The sequence below is a fragment of the Mytilus galloprovincialis genome, chromosome 2 (genome assembly GCF_965363235.1).
Source record: "Mytilus galloprovincialis chromosome 2, xbMytGall1.hap1.1, whole genome shotgun sequence".
In the NCBI taxonomy this organism is placed as follows: domain Eukaryota; kingdom Metazoa; phylum Mollusca; class Bivalvia; order Mytilida; family Mytilidae; genus Mytilus; species Mytilus galloprovincialis.
The window spans coordinates 62,828,074-62,843,707 of NC_134839.1; the positions used below are offsets into that span (position 1 = coordinate 62,828,074).

The 15,634-nt window shown below is 31.2% G+C and overlaps 1 protein-coding gene across 10 annotated transcripts in view; it reads left to right on the forward strand.

The window, feature by feature from the left end:
* Positions 1-15,634, forward strand: part of LOC143064082 (thrombospondin type-1 domain-containing protein 7B-like) — a 197,639-nt gene that overhangs the window by 27,298 nt on the left and 154,707 nt on the right. For 8 of the 10 annotated variants that reach the window (XM_076236622.1, XM_076236631.1, XM_076236626.1 and 5 more), the window contains exon 3: positions 13,917-14,000. The exons of the other annotated variants lie outside the window; for them this stretch is intronic. The gene's annotated coding sequence lies outside the window, so the exon portion shown is untranslated. The remainder of the gene's footprint in view (positions 1-13,916; positions 14,001-15,634) is intronic. 10 annotated transcript variants of the gene reach the window in all.

Below are 15,634 nucleotides of genomic sequence, written 5' to 3' on the forward strand. Positions count from 1 at the left end.
TTTGGCAATATTGCTTATGTATTTGCATATGTATAGTGATGATATCATTGGAATGTTGGCGTTATATTACATCAATAAAGACACAAGATGTAAAAAGAAAGCTGAGTTCTGAGTTTTCCAAATGACAATAACCATCATACAACACATGTGGACATATATCTTAAGATAATGTAGTTTCACATATACCAGAGTATAACTGACAATATTATTTAATGTAGATATGTTTTTTTCATTCCATTTAATATTCTGCAAAATATGTTATAAAGGACCAAATTCCTGGTTTTAATGATGATTCAATGTCATTTTATTACTTTGGTCACATTAGAATTCTAACATTAAACGTCAATGACAATGCTTATGTCAAGAAATATGTTTTATAAAATAGATATTAAATATTTATATAACTTACAAAGAACAGTTGTGATGGGATTCAGATACAAAATGTGATCCTCCCACATTATGTCTTTCTTTTTGAAGTATTGATAGATTTACAGATGTTGTAATCCATCTTCTATTTACATAAACAATATACTTCTGATCTGTTTACCTGCGATTGAAATATAATTGCAGAAATGTAAATGAAACCTAACATAAAAAAATGTAAAGAAACAGATATGTTGTATAGATAAACACAAAAAGGACATGATAGTGGTTTAATTGGGCATACAGGGCTATTTAAGATTCAGTTTCATTTGAAATCACTAAACTGTTGATATCAGTAAAGGGAGAAATATATAGTAATTGTTACCTACATAAATAATTTTAGCTTCAAACTGTAAAGTGAAGGGGATTGAATATGATGACCATGTTATGCCCCTGTCTGTTTTGGTGTATCATTCGAATTGTAAGCGGTTTTGTTGATATTTTTTTAAACATCCAGAGAATATTCTGTTCATATAATATAATGGCCAGTGCACATTTATATTTGATTAATTATAAAAATTAAGAAAGTTGCCTTGACATCCTTTTTCACTGGACTAGTCCACATTTTTATTTAGTGGCCAGCTGAAGCCCACCACTGGATGAGGGATTTTGTTGCTGAATTGAAGACCCCTTGGTGGCCTTTAGCTGTTATCTGCTCTTTTGTCAGGTTGTTGTCTCTTTGACATATTCCTAATTTCCATTCTCAATTTTATCCTTATAGCATTTGTTGGTTCTACACAGAAGAACAAGACTTCTATATAAATAGAAGGTATCCTAGCAATGAGGAAAATTTTCAGAGAATTCAAATAATAGCAAACTAAACAGAATGTATAATTTAATGTTGCGTTTTAGAAGATAGAAATTTATAGACAGAAACGTTATTTATGGTTACTTGAAAAAAACATGTTTAAAAACAACATGCTATATGGACCACTGTACCCTTTTTGAACAGAATATACTTTAAAAAGCAAATGTTTATTAGTTTTATAAACTTAAGCTTCATATTCCATTTTTATATTTAATTTTACAATGAAATTAAGTCTCTTTCACTTAAATCATTAAAATATCTATTGGTGTAAACTATATGTCAGTACTTTCAATTATGAGATATTATTTTCATCACTTGCATGAAATAAACCCACTCAGAAGTTATATGGGTCTATTATTATTGTCAGATTTCTATTAACCATATGTGAGAATTTATTAGTTTTTATTTGCTTTCTCTCAAACATAAAGTGATTTGGGATATTGTCAAATTATAATGGATTAAGAAATTTGAACTTAAAGGAATGCTTTGTTGAATAGGATTTAAATATATTTTATATTTATTTTATAGATGTTTTTAAAAGCCATGTTTTATAAGAATGTATGTTAATTGTTTTAAACATACAAGGTCTGAAATATTAATATCATACAGTGCTACATTTTTAGTGCAGTTTTACAAATCGACAATGAATTAAAAACAAATTGGTTTCAAAACTGGACTTGGCTCCATGATCAGCTTGTTCAATCTTTTGGGGTAAATTTACATTTCTTTACCATATTAAAGATTCATACTGACCATCAAAAGGAAGCAACACATGTTTTTGTGAGTTTGTTTTGTACAATTAATTGAAGAGTACAGCATTGGTTTATATATATGCAGTTGACAGGTGCATTAACCCATGCCATAGGTCATATCTGTGTGCATGCAGTAGGAATGGACAATGGAATGGTTGCTTTGCATGAAATCCAACTTGTGACAATCTCTGGTGGATATTTCCTCTCGATCATTCATGATGCATATCAACTGGAGTTGTTGCACAGAAAAAAATATTGTAAACATATTGCTCAGACTTGACGTGCTGTTGCTACTCACTAGGTGGTCTTGCAGCCCTTTATCTTATGATGATAAAAATATCAAGTGTAGATTACTTCAGTAAATTTTTTATATGATACAAAGAAAAATTTCTTAGAAAGAGTTTCTATCCTCAATAATTATAGATCCACCAATGTTTTATGAATGAATTTAATTGGGTATACACTATTTCTACAAGGTTTTCATCTTCCTCTGTTACCTGGTGATGATATGATAATATATGAATATAACTTGCCATGTAAAACTGCAGATGTTTATTGGCAACCAGTATAATAGTGCCAGTAGTGGAAATTGAGACATCTTTTTTGTTGTTTACAGATTTTTAGAACTAATTTGTTATCAACAGCTTTTTAGAGATGCCTAGAAAGAGCAATATTCATTATTGAAATTTATATCTAGTAGTACTTTATTTGTTGAACTTCAATCACACATCTTTAAACACATGTTTTAGTCTTTGTAATGTTAACTCTATACTGTGGTATTCCTCCATTAGAAAATCCCCCATTAAATCCTTTTTCATCCTAACTCCTTGGGTGATCTCACATTAGTATGCATGTAAAATTTTGGGGTTATGAGTATGATCCTGATACAGATCATTTCAAAGACTTCAAAATTGGTAATTTACTAGAAGTCAGGCAGTGTTTGTCCAGATAGAATGACATGTTTTCCTGCCAACTGCTACCTTGTAAACTGTTAAAAGCAATTTTGTTACCATTAGCTTAACTTGTCAGTTTACTACAAAGCAGGGTCATCTTCATATCACATTAACATGTTCTGATACTTATATGTTTGTAATATTTGCTACAAGACTTAAAATACCAATCCATCAATCCCTCCATACCTCTTTATCACACAATGAGTACCCTATGTTCAGATAGTATCCAAAATTACACCTATAATTTAGTATATCCTTGTGTATCCACTTTTAAGGGACACATAAAACATTAAATGTATTGTTTACATCACAGTGCATAGTCCTTTTCATGGGTTAAAGCAATGAAAGTCAATAGGAACAAGGACTTTGAATAGGTCCAAAATGCCAGTATAAAATTTACAATCTTTTTTTCATTAAATGGACTTGTTCAGAAAGATGTTGAAATATGGGAACATTTTTATTTGGTCTCATATAGATAGGTCATGGAATCATTTCTGAGAAAGCTGAGACTTAGTTCAAGAAGACAGAAATTTGTATATATCTGAATTCTTAAGATTCTTATGTCTGATTCAATGGAACTTTTGTTATTTATGACAAAAATTGTGTAAAAATGGGTCTAACTGAATTTTCTTTCATGTCAACTTGAAGTTTATCATGTTACCAAGCAACATGCTAACTTATCAGTCAGACAATTAAAAATCTGGTCTTTTTTTTAGAGAAAGTTATATTATTACCACACGGAACCAACTCATAAGTATGTACAAATATCACACACAAAGCCAAAGCAATGCTATACAAACATCTAAAGTTAGTAAATGGATGGTATTCTATTTACTTTACATGTGTGCTTTTAAGAAAATGATTTTCTGTCAATAATTAGCATATTCAACCCTTACAAAAGGAACTATTGTAGAGAACTTTAATTCCAATTAGAAAAACAAATACAGAAGGTTTATGTGGAAATTTAAATGGATTTTTATTGTATTCAGACTTTGAAAAAGATTGAGTATTTTTGAAATTATCTGAAGTATTATAATTAATTATAGATGTCTGGATTAATCTAAGTGGTTATTTTTTTATTCGGATTTATATTATACATCCAACAGCTGTAAGTTAAAACAAAGTTTTTTAAAATTTTTTTCCTCTTTCAACAAATTGTCTCTGTTAAAAAAATGAAGAGTTTTCTTACAACAAATAAAACAAAGCTTTTCAGACAAGAAAATCATTTATTGATGAGGGGGGTAGGAGGGGTCCTGATCCCAAAATCCTGGGGTTAAAAACACAAAATCCCAAAATCCCGAGCTTAAAAACACAAAATCCCGAAATCCCTGGCTTAAAAACACAAAATTCCGAAAATCCCGGGCTTAGAAATAAGAAATCCTGAGGTCACTAAATTCAAAGAAAAGAAATCTGAAATCCCAAAAGGATCAATCCCGAAGTCCCAAGCTTAAAAACACCCCATCCCGGAGTCCTGATAAAGGTCCTATCCCCCTCATTGATGACTAGGACAATGCTACCTGCATATTTCATTTTTTGTGAGGGCAACATCAATGTACGATTGATATGGGAATATTATTGAATGTCACATGTTTTAAATTTTTGTTTATTTTCAAAACTTGTTTTTTGAGAGATATTTTCTGAATGTATGTCACTTTGGTTTTAGATTATAATACAAAGCACCAAAGTTGAAGAAAAAAGCAAAAATCTATTTGTATAATTTAACATACTTTTTCTTGACCTCTGGGAAACTATTAACCTGATAACAAAGAAATAAGGAGATGCGGTATGATTACCAATGAGATAACTATCCACCAGAGACAGCATCAAACAGGCCTAAACAACAAGCAAAATCCTAACCATATAGAAATCTATAACAGGCTCTACCCAGCATGACAAGATGTAAAACTAAAGAAAAAACCAACTGTTTGATTTATTCTAAAACAATAATGAAAAACACAAACAAATAATGACAGACAGCACACTGAATACCAGGTTCCTGACTTGTGACAACCACATAAAGAACCAGTAGTGTTAACAGACTACTAAGACTGTTAAGATAGATTGGGCTACACTATAACCACAAGGACTTAATTTGAATTTGTGTTGTCATAAATATATATAAAAAATGTGTTCTCTTTATTCCTTTTAAAACACCTGACTTTGTTATGCATTAACTAAAGATCGGTGTTAACTTTACAACAAAATCTAGCCTCAGCTGAGATAATAAATAGTTAATGTCTAATTATATAGATACATGAGACATATGAGTGATTTTTCTAGCTGTGCTCAGAATTGGTGTATTAAAAAAAAAAATAAACTTAATAGGCCTTATATATTACAATATTCATATGATAAGGTAGTTATTTATAGACAATATAATGAATTATTCATCTTTTTTCCCCTGTAGAGTTGTTATATACTGAACCTTTTTTTGTTAAAAAATGAATACATGATGTAGCGGAGTTGTCATACATAGGATTTATATTCTTTATTGCTCTTACATAGTGATATAAAACAAAGTGAGAATGGAAAGTTCTAGTTACACAGCCTTAACTCTCTAAATCAGTAATTAAGTAGCCATGTTCCTTTTAAAACGGCAGTTCCAGAGTCATTATGTAATCAAAAGCACATTAAACATTTATACTGTGGAAAGCTTGGTGTAAGTTGTTTATTGAAGGCAATTCAACTCACTAATTTGAAAAGTGATCTCAGTTATGACATTTACATTTGTGTGGTACGTTTAATTTTCAAAAACGACAAAAGCATTGTGGAAATTTGAGATTTTGAAACCCCTGTGTAGTCTCTTTAATATTCGTGTTGGTTTCGATTTAAGCTGTAAATCCTCTTAGATGTCTCGTTAGATTTTTTTTACCAATTGCCACCACAGATAGGATCAGATTGTACATAATTATACAATAATTCCTAATTTTATAGGGTGTAGGTCTATTTCATATATCGATCAACTAGAACTTTGATGTAAAAAAAACATATTAAAGGAATAAAGAAGGGTTACAAATTGTTTTTTTTATAATTGCTAAAAAAATCTTAATAAAGGATATTATAGCTATCTGATGTAATGGTTGCTGTTGTAACTCTGAAATTTTGTCATTCCTGAATTATAAAAGAATGGATTTGGATAAAGGTTAGCCATATTGAATGAACATTTCACTTACCATATTTTATTATTGGTTATTTAAGAAGTACTATTAAGCATGCACTGTTTAAAGCGTCTTCAACTTGAATTTTATTGAAGGCAAACAAGAAATGTACACGCATAAAAAAATACCATACATCATTGAAAGTACAGTAAGGTTGAAATTTAACTTCCGGATAATTGAACCTTAAACATGACTGCATTTTCCATTTGAGAGGAGTTTGAAATGTAAAATATTGTCAATTTAAATTCTCCTAATTTACATCTTTCTATCAAATGGAAATGTTTTCACTAACAGGAAGAAAAATCTTTGATCCCTTTGAACAATTTCATTAGACTAAAGAGAAAAATTTCTTGCATGGAAAAGCTCTTGAAACAAATTGCAGAATATCTAAAAAGCAAAAATAACATCAAATGGTAGAGGGGTAATCCATTTCCCCAAACTCTTCATTAACATCATTATAGAAAATTAAAATACTTCACAATGCTGTTTGAACAAAGTAGCTTTGGTGAACAGGAAAATGCCTCTAAGTGGAAGACAAGGAATTCATCATACATCTGAAAAGTTGACAAGATTTAAACAAAGGAGGAGCTTTGTGTGTAATAATCTGTGTCTTAGATGTTTACTGCTGCAATGAGGTGTAGTAATTATATCTCAGCTTTTTTATATGTTTTTTATGGAATTAGCGATCATGACAAGATGAAGGCATGGGCTCAGTTTTCCATAAAATTTTGAAAAAATAGTTGAAATTGAACCCATCACACGTAAATATGCATGGCAGATTTTTGGTTGTCTATAGGTGGATCCAGGGGGTGGGAAAAAATTTGTTGATTTTATAGGAAATCACTGAAGTGTGACTGGAGTGGGTCCCCTCTTAATGCAGTCAGTGACCCCCTGCCCTCCCCTCCCCCTTTATGAAAAATTTCTGGATCAACCGCTATTGTCAATCTTTAATGAGTCACATAACTTGACTCAAGAGATTATGCCACAAACATTCATCTGTTGTTATAGATGTTTTTCACTCATTGACACCTACCTACCCTTGTATTCATATTATTTGAAGGTTAATCTTTACCACAGGAAAAAAATATGTGTTTATAAACAAAGATTGTCTGTTTAACATAAAGTTTATGATATACACCAGATTGGTAGTTAACAGGTTGTATGTAAATTTTCTTTTATGAAAATAAGATTAAAATTTTCAGTGTGGCATCTGTAGCATCTTGCTGAGTATGAAAGTCACATTTAAAAAAAAGTTTTCTGTATTTTATTGAATCGGGATTCATAATACCTGTAACCAGAATCTTCTTTAACAGTAAAGTAAGTGTTTACCCATGAATATCCTTATTTTTGATCCCTCTTTCCCCAGTTCCCACCCCACTGACTCCCATTTCCCACCCTCTCATTCATTATCTTTCTGTCTACAATTCTTTTTTGACCTTTTGTAGTGTTGGTCATCAAAAACAAGTGAATGATGCAATATTCTTTTGCAAAACTATTGTAGGAATACTTTTATGAATATTATTTTTTTTAAATACCTTGACATTTTTTCATTCTCCAATTAAGTAATTTTTTTACTTATATCTCCTGATAACAATCTGTTTTTGTAATTTTGTACCAGAATATATATTTTGTTATCAATCATAATTTATCCATTTAGGTATAATGTTATGATTATTTTGCTGGAAAGGATGTATGGTTTTTTAATAGTGGTACATGTACAAATATCATACTATATGACTGAATTTAAAAAATATTCCAAACATTGAATAAAAAAAGATGGAACTAATGCTTAAGGTCTCAACTATGACACTTCTTTGGAAGTTTCCTTAATTGTCCCATGGAATGATCTACTCCCAATTTTAGATAACAGAAATATGTATAATCCTCTAAGTCTATGATGAAAATAAGATATCAGATAAATATTGAAATGTTGTAACTAAATTCTTTGCAACAACTGCTTCTTCATCTATTTGTTATTCATGCTTTTCAATTTATTTTGTCTGAATGGTTTTTTTTAGCAATTGTTGCAATGTGCCTGCAGATATTGACTTATTTGTTTGGTATATACAGTTGTAAAATGATAAGTGGATTTTGTATAGATCTGGCAATTAATAATGATATGTAATAAATGAACATAATAGGACAAATCAGTTTATTTTCAGTCACTTCGTTAAAATATATAGTGCAAGTTGTTGTTTAGCAATTTTTTTTTTTCGGCCATGTTTCATTTTTGTATTTTTTTTCCATTGAATATATGATTGTGACATGTTATCTCTGGAAAGAGATTAACCAAAAATATCATTTAAACTTAAAGCAAACTTCTATAACTTGAAATTTCTGAAATATAATGTTACATTTTGCATGTCTTCTTGTCCAGTTCTATGTCATGAAACACAGCCTCATTATTTGCTTGTACAATTATAATATGGGACTTTTAAAACAAGAATGATAACTTGTTTTTTTAAATGGAAAGATATTTTTAGCTCCTGGTGTAACAACACTTTTTTGGGTACTGTTAAAAGAAATCATTTGTATTTTGACTTTGCTTTTGAATTACAGACTTGTTGATTAGTGTCTGACTGACAAATAACTCTTATTCCAAGACATTAGACTGACAAATAACTCTTATTCTCGAGACATTAGACTGACAAATAACTCTTATTCTCAAGACACTTTAAACTAGAGGCTCTAAAGAGCCTGCGTCGCTCACCTTGGTCTATGTGAATATTAAACAAAGGAAGCAGATGGATTCATGACAAAATTGTGTTTTGGTTATGGTGATGTGTTTGTACATCTTACTTTACTAAACAGTCTTGCTGCTTACAATCATCTCTATCTATAATGAACTTGGCCTAGTAGTTTCAGTGGAAAATGTTAATAAAAATTTACAAATTTTATGAAAATTGTTAAAAATTGACTATAAAGGACAATAACTCCTTAGGGGTCAATTGACCATTTCCGTCATGTCGACTTATTTGTAAATCTTACTTTGCTTAACATTATTGATGTTTACAGTTTATCTCTATCTATAATAATATTCAAGATAATAACCAAAAACAGCAAAATTTCCTTAAAATTACCAATTCAGGGGCAGCAACCCAACAACGGGTTGTCAGATTCATCTGAAAATTTCAGGGCAGATAGATTTTGACCTGATAAACAATTTTATCCCATGTCAGATTTGCTCTAAAGGCTGCGGTTTTAGAGTTATAAGCCAAAATCTACATTTCACCCCTATGTTCTATTTTTAGCCATGGTGGCCATCTTGGTTGGTTGGCAGGGTCACGCCACACATTTTTTAAACTATATACCTCAATGATGATTGTGGCCAAGTTTGGATTAATTTGGCCAAGTAGATTGAATTAATTTGATAATTTGAAGGAAATTTTACTGTTTTTGGTTATTATCTTGAATATTATTATAGATAGAGATAAACTGTAAACAGCAATAATGTTCAGCAAAGTAAGATTTACAAATAAGTCAACATGACTAAAATAATCAGTTGACCCCTTTAGGAGTTATTGCCCTTTATAGTCAATTTTTAACCATTTTTCGTAAATCTTAGTAATCTTTTACAAAAATCTTCTCCTCTGAAACTACTTGGCCAAATTAATCCAAACTTGGCCACAATCATCATTGGGGTATATAGTTTAAAAAATGTGTGGTGTGACCCTGCCAAGCAACCAAGATGGCCACCATGGCTAAAAATAGAACATCAGGCTAAAATGTAGATTTTGGCTTATAACTCTAAAACCAAAGCATTTAGAGCAAATCTGACATAATCTATTAGGTCAAGATCTATGTGCCCTGAAATTTTCAGACAAATTGGACAACCCGTTGTTGGGTTGCTGTCCCTGAATTAGTAATTTTAAGGAAATTTTGCAGTTTTTGCTTATTATCTTGAATATTATTATACGACTGCAAAAATTTTAATTTTTCGTCGTATATTGCTATCACGTTGGCGTCGTCGTCTGCGTCGTCGTCGTCGTCCGAATACTTTTAGTTTTCGCACTCTAACTTTAGTAAAAGTGAATAGAAATCTATGAAATTTTAACACAAGGTTTATGATCACAAAAGGAAGGTTGACATTGATTTTGGGAGTTTTGATCCCAACATTTTAGGAATTAGGGGCCAAAAAGGGCCCAAATAAGCATTTTCTTGGTTTTCGCACAATAACTTAAGTTTAAGTAAATAGAAATCTATGAAATTTTGACACAAGGTTTATGACCACAAAAGGAAGGTTGGGATTGATTTTGGGAGTTTTGGTTCTAACAGGTTAGGAATAAGGGGCCAAAAAAGGGCCCAAATAAGCATTATTCTTGGTTTTCGCACTATAACTTTAGTTTAAGTAAAAAGAAATCAATGAAATTTAAACACAAAGGTTTATGACCACAAAAGGAAGATTGGTATTGATTTTGGGAGTTGAGGTCTGAACAGTTTAGGAATTAGGGGCCAAAAAGGGGCCCAAGTAAGCATTATTCTTGGTTTTTGCACAATAACTTTAGTTTAAGTAAATAGAAATCTATGAAATTTAAACACAAGGTTTATGACCACTAAAGGAAGGTTACGTTTGATTTTGGGAGTTTTGGTCCCAACAGTTAAGAATAATAAGGGGCCCAAAGGGTCCAAAATTGAACTTAGTTTGATTTCATCAAAAATTGAATAATTGGGGTTCTTTGATATGCCGAATCTAACTGTGTATGTAGATTCTTAATTTTTGGTCCCGTTTTCAAATTGGTCTACATTAAGGTCCAAAGGGTCCAAAATTAAACTTAGTTTGATTTTGACAAAAATTGAATCCTTGGGGTTCTTTGATATGCTGAATCTGAAAATGTACTTAGATTTTTGATTATTGGCCCAGTTTTCAAGTTGTTCCAAATCGGGTCCAAATTAAACTTTGTTTGATTTCATCAAAAATTGAATAATTGGGGTTCTTTGATATGCCAAATCTTACTGTGTATGTAGATTCTTAATTTTTAGTCCCGTTTTTAAATTGGTCTACATTAAAGTCCAAAGGGTCCAAAATTAAACTAAGTTTGATTTTACCAAAAATTGAACTCTTGAGCTTTTTTGATATGCTGAATCTAAAAATGTACTTAGATTTTTGATTATTGGCCCAGTTTTCAAGTTGGTCCAAATCGGGTCCAAATTAAACTTTGTTTGATTTCATCAAAAATTGAATAATTGGGGTTCTTTGATATGCCAAATTTTACTGTGTATGTAGATTCTTAATTTTTAGTCCCGTTTTTAAATTGGTCTACATTAAAGTCCAAAGGGTCCAAAATTAAACTAAGTTTGATTTTAACAAAAATTGAATTCTTGAGCTTTTTTGATATGCTGAATCTAAACATGTACTTAGATTTTTGATTATGGGCCAGTTTTCAAGTTGGTTCAAATCAGGATCCAAAATTATTATATTAAGCATTGTGCAATAGCAAGAAATTTTCAATTGCACAGTATTCAGCAATAGCAAGAAATCTTCAATTGCACAGTATTGTGCAATAGCAAGAAATTTTCAATTGCACAGTATTGCACAATAGCAAGAAATCTTCAATTGCACAGTATTGTGCAATAGCAAATATTTTCAATTGCACAGTATTGCGCAATAGCAAGAAATATCTTATTGCACAATATTGTGCAATAGCAAGAAATTTTCAATTGATTGGAGTTATCTTTCTTTGTCCAGAATAGTAGTTGAATCAACTTAAATCATTGTCAATGTATATTCACTTTTACTACCAACTGATAAATTAAAACAATCTTTACCATTCAGTGATAACAAGCACCTTTTGTTACATTTTAATAGTTTATAATGTATTTAAATGAGTAGTTATTGTTGCAAACTCCATTAGAAATTTGAATTGAGATCAGTTTTGGAAAAAGGGGAAGGAGGATGTGAAAAAAAAATGGGGGGGGGGGGGGTGTTAAAATTTTCTCATTTCAGATTTCATTAATAAAAAGAAAATTTCTTCAAACATTTTTTTGAGAGGATTAATATTCAACAGCATAGTGATTGCTCAAAGGAAAAAAAAGTATTTTAAGTTCATTAGACCACATTCATTCTGTGTCAGAAACCTATACTGTGTCAACTATTTAACACAATCCAAATTTAGAGCTGAATCCAGCTTGAATGTTGTGTCCATACTTGCCCCAACCGTTCAGGGTTCAACCTCTGCGGTCGTATAAAGCTGTGCCCTGCGGAGCATCTGGTTATAGATAGAGATAAACTGTAAACAGCAATAATGTTCAGCAAAGTAAGATCTACAAATAAGTCAACATGACCAAAATTGTCAGTTGACCCATTAAGGAGTTATTGTCCTTTATAGTTAATTTTTTAACAATTTTCTAAAATTTTAGTATTCTTTTAAAAAATCTTCTGCTCTGAAACTACTGGGCCAAATTTAACCAAACTTAGCCACAATCATCATTTGAGTATCTTGTTTTATAAATGTGTGGCGTGACCCTGCCAATCAACAAAGATGGCCGCCATGGCTAAAAATAGTACATAGGGGCGAAATGTATATTTTGGCTTATATCTCTGAAACCAAAGCATTTAGAGCAAATCTGACAGGGGATTAATTGTTAATCAGGTCAAGATCTATCTGCCCTGAAATTTTCAGACAAAACAGACAACCTGTTGTTTGGTTGCTGCCCCAGAGTTAGTAATTTTAAGGAAATTATGCAGTTTTTGGTTATTATCTTCAATATTATAATAGATAGAGATAAACTGTAAACAGCGATAATGTTCAGCAAAGTAAGATCTACAAATAAGTCAACATGACCAAAATTGTCAGTTTACCCCTTAAGGAGTTATTGCCCTTTATATTCATTTTTCAACAATTTTCATAAATTTTTGTAAATTTTTGTAAATTTTTAGAATATATTTTCCACTGTAATTACTGGGCCAAGTTTATTATAGATAGAGATAATTGTAGCAAGAAGAATGTCCAGTAAAGGAAGATCTACAAACACATCATGATCACCAAAACACAATTTTTCATGAATTTATATGTGTCCATTGTTTAATGTGCACATAGACCAAGGTGAGCGACACAGGCTCTTGAGAGCCTCTAGTTATTCGTGGGGTACATATTTATGTGGTTCATGTTGTAAAGAACTGAACATATTGAATAAATGTTCAACAAAAAACAAATATTTTTATAGACTGGTTGTCTGCCTGTGGAAAAACAATGTATCCACAAAAAGTCAATGTTTTCTCAATCCATGAAAATAAGTACCATAGAAAAAATTAAACAAATTCATAGTACTTACTATTGCACAGTAGAGTTTTAACCGGGCCAGCCAAACAGTAATATAAGCTATTGATCAGCCCATTATTTTATTTTTTCTTTCATCTGTCTTGGTGGTCTTGTGGTTTTACGATGGCCTTAAGTGTTTAAGGTAATGTTCACAATCACAGGCTCAGGGTCAAACAAAAGACTCAAAAATTGGTATTTTGAACTTCACTGTAAAGCATAAAGCAAAGTATGTGCATTTCAAAGAAAGAGAAAGACTATTCAGCTCAGAATCAAACTAATGTATCCAGGTAAGGCCTTGAAGTCATTAAACTTTCGAGTCATTTTTTTTGTACTCCTGCTCAAAAATAAACCAATCAAAATGCTGGATTTCATGTTTCAAGCATGTTTTTTTGTGCTCCAAGCACTGAGCAAAGTTTAATGACTTCAACCCAAGGAGATATGTCTACCAAGCAGTTACCTTGTGAACTAGAACCAGCTCAGCCAGTTAAGTACAAAGCAGGGTTCATATTTTATCTCATTAACATGGTTTTATCCTGATATGCTTTTAATATTTGTCGTTTCAGATTATTAACACCAATCCATCATCAACATCATTATTGTATACAGTGAAAAAATTAGAAGACAAAATATTTGAATCTATATGAGCTGTAAGTATGATATTATTGTTATGTTACAAAGATAGACAGAAAACAATTGGAAATAACTGTCTGTTGCTTATAATGATGCTGATAGGTTGTACAGTGATTACCATGATTGAATAAACATCATATAGCAGTAGTCCTTTTCACAAAAAATCGTAAGTGTAAAATTTATCGTAAGTCTAAAATATTCCATAACAATTCAACTAAATATTTTTTATCATAAGATTGATTTTACACTTAAGATTTTTATGTGAAACTTAACACTGGACTATGGTGACTTCAATGTAACTATAAAAGGAAACATACTCTGGATTTTGTACGTCTTCAGAGAAATTATTTCATATTCTCCATTATTATACTCTGGGAGTCTCACAAGACTAAATACCATTTAAAATGACTTTATCTTCAATATCTACAATAATTTTTTTTGCTGTCATTATGAAAGTTGACAAATGTCTTCAATATATATGTTATCTAGTGACATTTAGGTACAACGTACATTCATAAAATCTAAAATAGATTGAAAAATCTAAAGTAGTTTAAAATAGTTTTAAAATAAAACCTTTTTATACCATATAATGTAATCTCTTTGAATTTTAATTTAATTTGAGTGAAAACAGAATCTTCGATTATATGGAAAATAAAGTTACTTTTTTTTAACAAACCTAATTATATCTCAAATATGGCTGAAAACAATTTTTGTTTTGGTTTGATGTTTTTCTTTTAAGTTTCTGATTAATTTCTTTGGGTTAGATGTTCCTCTTTTATGGTCAGTGCAGTTGGTCATGGGTTTTTATAATACCTAGGCATGTCAAATAATCAAATTACAGATTTTAAAATTTATGTTTGATGCCTCAATTTTCCAACTGGTTTTTGTCCAGCCTGCGACTTCAGCTCAACATAGGGATAGTGATCTGGCAGCGGTGGCTGCGGTGTTATCTAACTTCTTAAAAACTTTATATTTTAGAAGGTGGAAGACCTTGATGCTTCATACTTTGTATATAGATGCCTCATGATACGAAGTTTCGGTCAGTCACATGTCCAATGTCCTTGACCTCATTTTCTTGGTTCAGTGACTACTTGAAAAAAAAGTTAAGATTTTTTTGTAATTTGAAATTCTCTCTTATTATAAATTATAGGATAGCTATATTTGGTATGTGCGTACCTTGCAAGGTCCTCATGCCCTTCAGACAGTTTTTACTTGACCTAGACCTCATTTCATGGATCAGTGAACAAGGTTACGTTTTGGTGGTCAAGTCCGTATCTCAGATACTATAAGCAATAGGAGAAGTATATTCATCAGTAAACAAGGTTACGTTTTGGTGGTCAAGTCCGTATCTCAGATACTATAAGCAATAGGAGAAGTATATTCAGTGTATGAAAGGATTGTAAGGTGTACATGTCCAACTGGCAGGTGTCATCTGCCCTTGACCTCATTTTCATGGTTCAGTGGTTATAGTTAAGTTTTTATACGACCGCAAAAATTTTAATTTTTCGTCGTATATTGCTATCACGTTGGCGTCGTCGTCCTGCGTCGTCTTGCGTCTTTCGTCGTCGTCGTCCGAATACTTTTAGTTTTCGCACTCAAACTTTAGTAAAAGTGAATAGAAATCTATGAAATTTTAACACAAGGTTTATAA